Raw genomic sequence first — 9,195 nt, 5'->3', positions numbered from 1 at the left:
TTTCCAAATAATATTGCAAATTTTGAACTTGAGACAGATGGCCTTATAGATTTGGAAAATGAGTATCTGAAATGAAATATAAATAAAATGTTTTCAGAAGTTCTATTGAATTTACTCAATAATTTCAATCTTTCAATTTAGTGTCATATTTGAGCAGACTTCTGGTTAAAGAAAATTTACTTCATGTTGATTTCTAAGAAGACATGAAAAGTAAATTATTAGACATGTGATTATTCACAATGAGAATCTTAGTAAAGTCATGCATTTCACATAAGTATTTTCTAAAATTCCAGAACTATAAGGGTGCCTGGGTAGCTCAGTCGGTTAAGTGTCCAACTCTTGACTTTGGCTTAGGTCATGATCTCACAGTTCGGGTCATGAGTTTAAGCCCCACATCGGGCCCTGAGCTTGGCAGCATGGATCCTGCCTGGGATTCTGTCTCCCTGTCTCTGTCCCTCCCCTGCTTGCTCTCTATCTCTCCAAGTAAATAAAAATAAACGTAAAAATTCCAGAACTATAATCACAGATTCCACTTGTTTTATCTAGGCTGGGTATCGGTATTGTGACAAATTCGGACTAGTTGGACAAGATTGGGTGTTTTTAATAATCAGATTTACTAAATTGTTTATAATGTACCTCTTTCCAAAAATGGTTTGAGGTGGGATGTTCCATTTGTAGAATAGCAACAAGAAAGAGGTAAGTTCTGTTGTTGAACAAATTACTAAGACGAAGGGAAAATTTGAGTATAGTGTCACAGTTTCTTTGTCTTTAGGTAACTGATGTGTGTATATGTCTGTGTACACACTCTACACAGAGATGTAAAATGTAGCTCTTCTTACGCATTATTTTAATAAGACGATTTTAAAGTGTGAATTAGAAAGAGAGATATTTGCAAAAATCTGTTCTAAATTTTAATTTGTTGTTTAACTCACTAAAAAAATTAACTTCTAAATATTAAGTTTTATCTATAACCCTTCTAATTCCACAAAGAATGTTTGGAGGCTAAATATAAATATAAGTAAATTGTCACTTGTCTTTAATAAGTTACACAGTCCATGAATTTTATATCACATTTTCTGACTGATGTGAATCGAGTTTAGTTTTCAGTGTCTATGTAATTTCCTGAGATATCTTCCACATCAGGATCAATATACTTATTAACATCATTTAATTAACCTCATTGAATTTTCTTTGTGTTTAGGAAACTTATTCCCAGTCTTGATTCTTTTAATAAAAGATGACTCTGATTTAATCTTTGACCTCTCTTTCTGTGGCTCAGATCGAATCATATCTTCTGTCATATGAACATTTTTGCTATTTTATGCTCTGGATTTCTTCCTAGCTTAAATGCCATTCCAGAAGTAACTCCCCCAGCCCCCCCCCTTTTTTTTCAGAAGTGACTTCTTAAGCCTTAAAAAACAGATCCAATCTTATGATATGTTTTTAAAAGCTGAAATGCAAGATTTTCTATTCTATATAATTTTAAAAGTTTATTTTCCCATATCTTACTGATTTTTATTATTTTATCAAGAATAATGAAAAAGGAAGGATAAGCATTTCTTTTGCCTCTTTATCCTTGAAATTGTAAGTAGTGCAGTGTAAGAATCTGGAATCCTAGTTCCTGTCCATTAGGAAGCACTTTGTAGTTGTCTTATGTGTTGCAATTACGTTGCCCTCTCCATGGGATCACCTTTGTGGTCTTGTGGCTGCCCAGCCTACTGAAGTGTAATATTTTATCTTACTCTGCTTTTGAAAACATAGATTTTTACCACATTTAGTTTTAGAAATCAATAATCTACATGTATTTTTGTCTACTACAGGTACTGGTAGCAATGAAGTTTCAAATTTTTTATATCTCTGGTTTCAATTGGGATTTGAGTATCATGGTCAAGTAGTTATGAGGAAAATAATGTAAGGACTTAGTACCACATATTTTAATGATTTTATAATAACAATTCTTAAGAAAAAAAAGATCAGGGTAGGAATTCAAAAGATAAGCTTTTTATTGGTAGGTTTAATATTTGTAATGAGGTTAAGGGGTAGGTTAAGTGGAAGAAAATCATGTAGTATTCCTGAATAACTTCATTAAACAAAGGCTCTAACTATCCAAAAAATAATCACCACCACGCTAATTATTGTAAATTATTATGTATTACAGTAACCCACTGGAGCAGTTACCCTACGGTGTCTGCCATAGCATCCTGTACTTCCTCTGTATAGGATGGTACTTAGAGTACTTTATTCAAACGATTTGTTTAATTTTCTTTCTGCATCAGATTATAAACTCTGTGAAGACCTGGACTATATCATGTTTGATTTAAATACTATTACAGCCCTAGGACCTTGCCTAGTGCCAGGCAAATAGAAGGTGCTCCATAAATATTTATTGAACGAGTAGATTTTTTTAGTGCCACTAGTAACTTTTATCAAGTAAATCATTACAACTCTATCCTACTGATCTGGTAATCTCTTAATATTTGATCTTAGTGATTAGTGCTTCATTATACAAAAAAGTGGGATCTAAATGATTTCTTAAGTAGCTTCAAACATGTAATCAGTGGATTTGTTTGGTTTACTCATTTCTTAAAGCTACTTTTCTTAAATGTAATAGGAGTGCTAGGTTAGGAGTCAAAAAGCCTGAGTGGATATCCTGAACTACTTACTAGCTGTGCCCTTCTGCAAGTTACTTATTGGTTCTGAACCCATTTCTTCTATCTATAAATGAGAGAAATGAAAATAAATGGTGTATGATGAAATCAGTGTTGAAACTCTTTAAAAGTGTTGTACTAATTTGTATAGCTACACATTTGGCTAAATATGAATAGAATAAGACAAGATACCATTTATGAGGATAGAATATATGATCTTGATAGCATTAGCATTATGCTAAATGAAACTATAAAGTCAACCTCTAACTTGCTTGTAAAAGATGTCTGCTTGGAAAAAAAAATTCAATCCTAAATTGAGCATTTACTACGTATAGGGACTGTTCTAAATCCCTTACATGTGTTAATTCATTTATTCTTCACAGTGACTCTATAAGGCAGTTATTATCTTATGTTTTTATATATATCAGGTAAACCAAGAAGTAGGTTGAATAATCTAAGATCACACAGGCAACAAGTGGAGATTCCACCAGAGGGAGTCTGTTACTTTTACATGACAAAACTCTTTGCAGGATCCCGGTGATAAATTCAATATGCATATAATTACCGTGTCTTAAAAGGAAGATTGTTTTGCCATTAAAGAAAAATCTAGTGGCATCTCGGTGGCTCAGTCGGTTAAGCGCCTGACTCTTGGTTTCAGCTCAGGTCATGGTCTCATGGTTCATGAGTTCAAGCCACATATTGGGCTCTGCTTTGGCAGCGCTGAACCTGCTTGGAATTCTCTCTCTCCCTCTCTATAGAAAATAATAAATATTTATTTACTAATAAATAAGCTTTAAAAAGAGAAAAGTCTATTGGCATATTGGGGGAAAAATTCTAATTTAAAAACAACTCTGCCTGAATGAAGTAGTTCCTTATCTTGGTAGTTCCTTGCAACTTTATAATTTGGAAAACTAAATGAACCACATGAATATACTATTATCTGAGAACTCAGTTCCAGAGAAAAGCTACTGTTCCAGTCTAAGGTCTTTGCAATCTAAAGACACAAGGCATGAAAATAAGTATTAACACATTCCAGTAATTACTATATTCTTACACATTTTGATTATTGAGTGAAAGTAACAAAATTTCACCAAATGATTATTGATAGGTCTATTCTGTGTTCCCCAAAAGATTGCAAAACAAGATAGATGATTAAAAATGGCACTTTATTTTTAAATTTTTTTCTGCTTAATAAGGACATAAGGGAAAAAATGCGTGTTAAATCTGGGGAAAACCAACAAATACTTTACCTTCTACTGACTTAGGATAAGAAACAATCTTTTCCCACAATGGTCTGCCCCCTTGACAGCGTTGTTAGCCAATGGACAGGAATATTATTTTTCTTTTTGGCTTCTACCTATTTCCAGTAAAGAGAGGACTTTCTTATTTCTGATCCCCTGGTTTGGAAAACAAATGGTCAGAAACTTATGGTAAGTGATATAAGGAGAAACAACATTTTAAGAGTTATCTGATCATTTTGCACTAACATTTCTATGGGCATAAATATGGATGTTAAGAATTATTCCAGCTATTTAAATACTTTAATAAATAAAGTCAAGGGTAGAAGTGCTATTGAGAAAACAGTTTTGGTACTTACCTAGCCCTGTATAAAGCTAAGTTTTTCCATTACTTTTTCTTAATTTATGATTCACACACACACACACACACACACACACACACACACACACACACACAAATGGTGGTAAATTTAGGACAAAAATGTACTGGACATTTTCAACATATGATCTTTTATGTTTCTTGTTTGAATTAGGTTATTTATATGGCCTTAGTTCAAGTTACTTTTTAATGTTTGTTTATTTTTGAGTGACAAAGAGTGCATGCACGCAGGGGAGGGGCAGAGAGAGAGGGAGAGAGAGAATCCCAAGCAGGCTCTGCACCTTCAATGAACAGCCTGATGTGGGCTCCAACCCTCGAGCAGTGAGATCACCGTCTGAGCTGGAATCAAGTCGGACGCTTAACCGACTGAACCACTTAGGCACCCCTATATGGCCTTATTTTAAGTTGTGTCTCTTAAAAATAATGTAGCCTATATAGAAAGTACTTTAAATGTCTTAAAAGATGGAAATAACCCATTACTGTTTCTGTGTGGAAGGTAACTTACTTCAAAGCTCACACTAAACATTCCACAAGGGGGCACCAAAGACTCATTTATGGTGATTTTGGGTCTCCTTCAAAAAAGTTCATTTCACTTTCATGTATTTCACGTTGATGTAATGTGACATTGCCAGATGGGGAAATGTTCCTTGACTTAACTTTAAAAATGCATGTATAATAAATTTAGGTAATAGTTATTACTCAGAGTTGCTAATTAAAATATTTTAGCTGGATTGCAAGAGTGCACTGTTTTCTGGGATGACTTAGAACACCTTGTTAGCGGCTGGGTCTTTGCCTTGGCCATCTGTACTTACTTGCCCAATGGCTCTGCCCTCCTGGCTCCCTCATCATGGACAGTGGAGCCAGAGGAGTGGAAGGAGCAGTAGAGCCATGATGGTGAGTCCTGGTTTGAACAGTGGTGTGCTACCAATTATTTCCCTCTGGTATTCTCATTTCTGCAGGAAGGTGGAGCTTGCTTGGTTCAGGTCCTAATCACAGCTTACCTAGTTTCTGTAAATGCTTCCTAACAGGTCTCTTTGCTTTTACTTCCTCCCCATCTAAATCTGTCCTAAATAGCCATTGCCAGGTAATTTGTACTGAAATGTGGCTCCAATTATGTTGCTTCCTATTAAAAATGTAGCTGAACTCAGGATCTCCTAATGGTCCTAACTTTCTAGCAATCTCTCTCACTATTCCACTCTATACACTTTGTTCCAGCCAAACTAGACTCCTTACGGTTTCCTAAATCTCCCCTCTGCTTTTTGCCACTTCCCCTCTCCCTTGCTATACCAAATCCCATCAAATCCAGCTAATCCTGAGTTTCTTTCCACCAGTCATTTTCAACGATCTCTCTAACAAGATGAAATTTTTACCTTCTTTGAATCTAGTGTTTATTTATACCTTTGTTGTAGTGTTTCTGGCATGTCTTAATTTGTATTAAATTCTTGTAGTTTTCTACCATTAGCAACAGTTCCTTAAGAGTACAACTGTTTTACTCACCCCTCCACCTCCTTTAGCAGAATGTCTTGTGCATGATAGATGATGGAGCAAACATTAATTGTTGTATTAATAATGATTGTCACATGATATGATAATGAACCATATGATAATCATTTGCTGAATTAAAATGTGTGTGTATACACACATTAGGTGTTTAGGGGTAGAAGATATTGGCCTTTGGAGGTGAAATATGCATCATTTTAGAATTAAGTGGTAAAAAACTACACATGCAGAAAGCAAACAACATGATGTTCACATTTTTATGCACTAGGGCAGCCGAGATATTTTTGCGTTGGTACCAAAAGAGGGAAATACGTTGGGGCGCCTGGGTGGCACAGTCAGTTAAGGCGCCTGGGTGGCACAGTCTGACTTTGGCTCAGGTCATGATCTCCTGGTTCGTGAGTTCCAGCCCCGCATCAGGCTCTGTGCTGACAGCTCAGGGCCTAGAGTCTGCTTCGGATTCTGTGTCTCCCTCTCTCTCTGCCCCTCTCTTGCTCACGCTCTGTCTCTCTCTCTCTCTCTCTCTCAAAAATAAATATTTAAAAAATTTTTAAAAGAGGGAAATATATATTCAAGACATTGTACTAATATTAAAATAAAAGAAAAGTAATATTCCCTTTTTTCCAGCTTAATTGAGATATTGACATAAAGCATTGTGCATATTTAAGGTGTACAACATTTGATACACTTTTATATCGCACAATGATCACCACAATCATATTAGCTAACACCTTCATCCCATCACGTAGTTAACATTTTTTCTGTGATGAGAACATTTAAGATCTACTCTCTAAGCAACTTTCAAGTACAGTCGACCCTTCAACAACATGGATTTAAGCTGACTGGGTCTACTTATATGTAGGTATGTAGATTTTTTTCGATACAGTAGAGTACTGTCAGTGTATTTTCTTTCTTTCTTTTTTAATGTTTATTTTTGAGAGAGAGAGAGACAGAGATAGAGTGTGAGTGGGGGAGGGGCAGAGAGAGAAGGAGACACAGAATCTGAAGCAGGCTCCAGGCTCTGAGCTGTCAGCACAGAGTCATATGAGGGCTCGAACCCATGAACCAGGAGATCATGACCTGAGCCGAATTCAGATGCTTAACTGAGCCACACAGGCACCCCAGTGTATTTTCTTTCTCAGGATTTTAATACTTTCTCCCTAGCTTACTTTATTGTAAGAATACATTATATAATACATATACAAAATACGTGTTGTCTGACTTTTGATATTTTCGGTAAGGCTTCTGATCAACAGTAGGCTATTAGGAGTTAAGTTTGGGGGGGTCAGAAGATACGCATGGATTTTCAACTGTGCAGGGGGTTGGTTTCCCTAACCCCCATGTTGTTCAAGTGTCAACTATATCCTCTGTTTGTAAAAACTACAATAGCCTAGAGCAATATTAGAGTTTAAAACTTTAACTGGGAAAGGGTTAAAAATTGAATGATCTCATCAGTCTGTGCAAGAAGCAAAGTAATGTAATGGAATATATTGATAATTATAATAAATCTAAACCAGCAAGTCCAGATGGTAGTTATCTTGGATAAGTTAATAAATTGCCTAGTATTAAACTAATTATATTTCTTCTTCGAAAAATCATGAACTGTTAAGAAATAGAAAAACAACGCTGTTTTCCAGTTAAACGTGATACGGATATATAGTTGTTATCTAATATAGATATGTAATGTCATAAAAAGGAAAGGTAATTATTTAAAAAAAAAATTTTTTTTTAACATTTATTTTATTTTTGAGGCAGAAAGAGACAGCATGAATGGGGGAGGGTCAGAGAGAGGGAGACACAGAATCTGAAAAAGGCTCCAGGCTCTGGGCTGTCAGCACAGAGCCCGACGTGGGGCTTGAACTCACGGACCACGAGATCATGACCTGAGCTGAAGTCGGCCGCTTAGCCGACTGAGCCACCCAGGCGCCCCAAGGAAAGGTAATTATTATCAAAAAGAATATAAATAAAAACAAAATATAAATTTTATAATTTGTGTTTCTGATCTCCTTGCCACAACAGCAGTTACTTTAGGGACTGCCGTGGGGGTTGGTATCATAAGTTATTAGATGTTGCCCTCCAGCTGCCTGGGAAAACATCTACTGCACTGTTCTGTCATTTTGATTCATTTGTGTATAAAAATTAAAAATATGGTTTAGCCATGTGGAAATAAATGAAAACAATCCAAATAAGAACAAGCAAATGGTATTTATTCAGAGCTTACATATATGGCAAAGGAGTCAGCCACCATCACACGCATTTGGTAGAGACTCAAAGGCAAGCAAGAGAGGGGGAAAGCTATACAGTGAAAAAAGGGGAAGACTTCAGGTATGCTCTGACTGGAGGTTGTTGGCACGGGGGAGAGGGAAGCAAGCTTAGCTGGAATCTTGAGGGCATCCTATGTGATTGGTTTGGAAAGCATACTTGGTTTTCTCTGGTTGGTTCTTAATTGGAAATAGGGACAAAAATTAGGGAAACTGACAGTTACTGACCAAGTCTTGACCATTCTGGGTCTACTGCTGCAGAGGTTGTTATCTGGTTTCTAAGACTGGTTGCTGCAGGGGTTTGAGTCAGAGTTCTATTGGCATATATGGTCTGGTCATTGTCCATTTGTATATTCAGACTCTCAGCTATTTAAAAAAAAATCTCATTACTATTAAGAATTAAAATCACAGTGATAATACAAATTTTAGCCTTTGGTGCTATTCCTGTTCACATTCAACAAAGTTTAGGATTGGCTTAAGTGGGACCTAACCACACCAAACTCAAGAAAGGAGTAGTACTTCTAAATCATTAAACAGCTAGGATGCCTGAAAGTTTACTTTTGATTGTCAGGGAGATATATATACACATACACATACACATCCTAGCACATCTCTCCAGCAGTACTTGGGAAAATCACTGAATAAATCCTTGTACCTTCTCCCCCCTGAGCAGGCTACAGAGTAGCCTTTATGTAAATTAATCTTTGCAATTTAGGTCAGCCCTTGAAACATTTGGTTTGGGCCTCATATTTGAAACCTGATCATTTTTCTTTGTCCACAGCAGCTTAACATGATATCACTTCTGTTCCATGGTTATGTTGGCTTCTCATTACAATTTTAGCTGTTTTACAGGGAGATTGAGATGCTCTCCAGAGTTCCCCAAATTGAATTACAGGTATACTGCAAAGTCTATTTTTCAAAAAAAATTTTTTTAATGTTTATTTATTTTTGACAGAGAGAGAGACAGAGCATGAGCAGGGGAGGGACAGAGAGAGAGGGAGACACAGAATCTGAAGCAGGCTCCAGGCTCTGAGCTGTCAGCACAGAGCCCGATGTCGGGCTCGAACCCACAGACCGCGAGATCATGACTTGAGCCGAAGTTGGATGCTCAACCGACTAAGCCACACAGGTGCCCCCGCAAAGTCTATTTTTAAGTAAAGGCATCTCAAACA

This window comes from Panthera leo, chromosome F2 (assembly GCF_018350215.1).
Source record: "Panthera leo isolate Ple1 chromosome F2, P.leo_Ple1_pat1.1, whole genome shotgun sequence".
Lineage (NCBI taxonomy): Eukaryota > Metazoa > Chordata > Mammalia > Carnivora > Felidae > Panthera > Panthera leo.
This window is presented reverse-complemented; position numbering follows the sequence as displayed.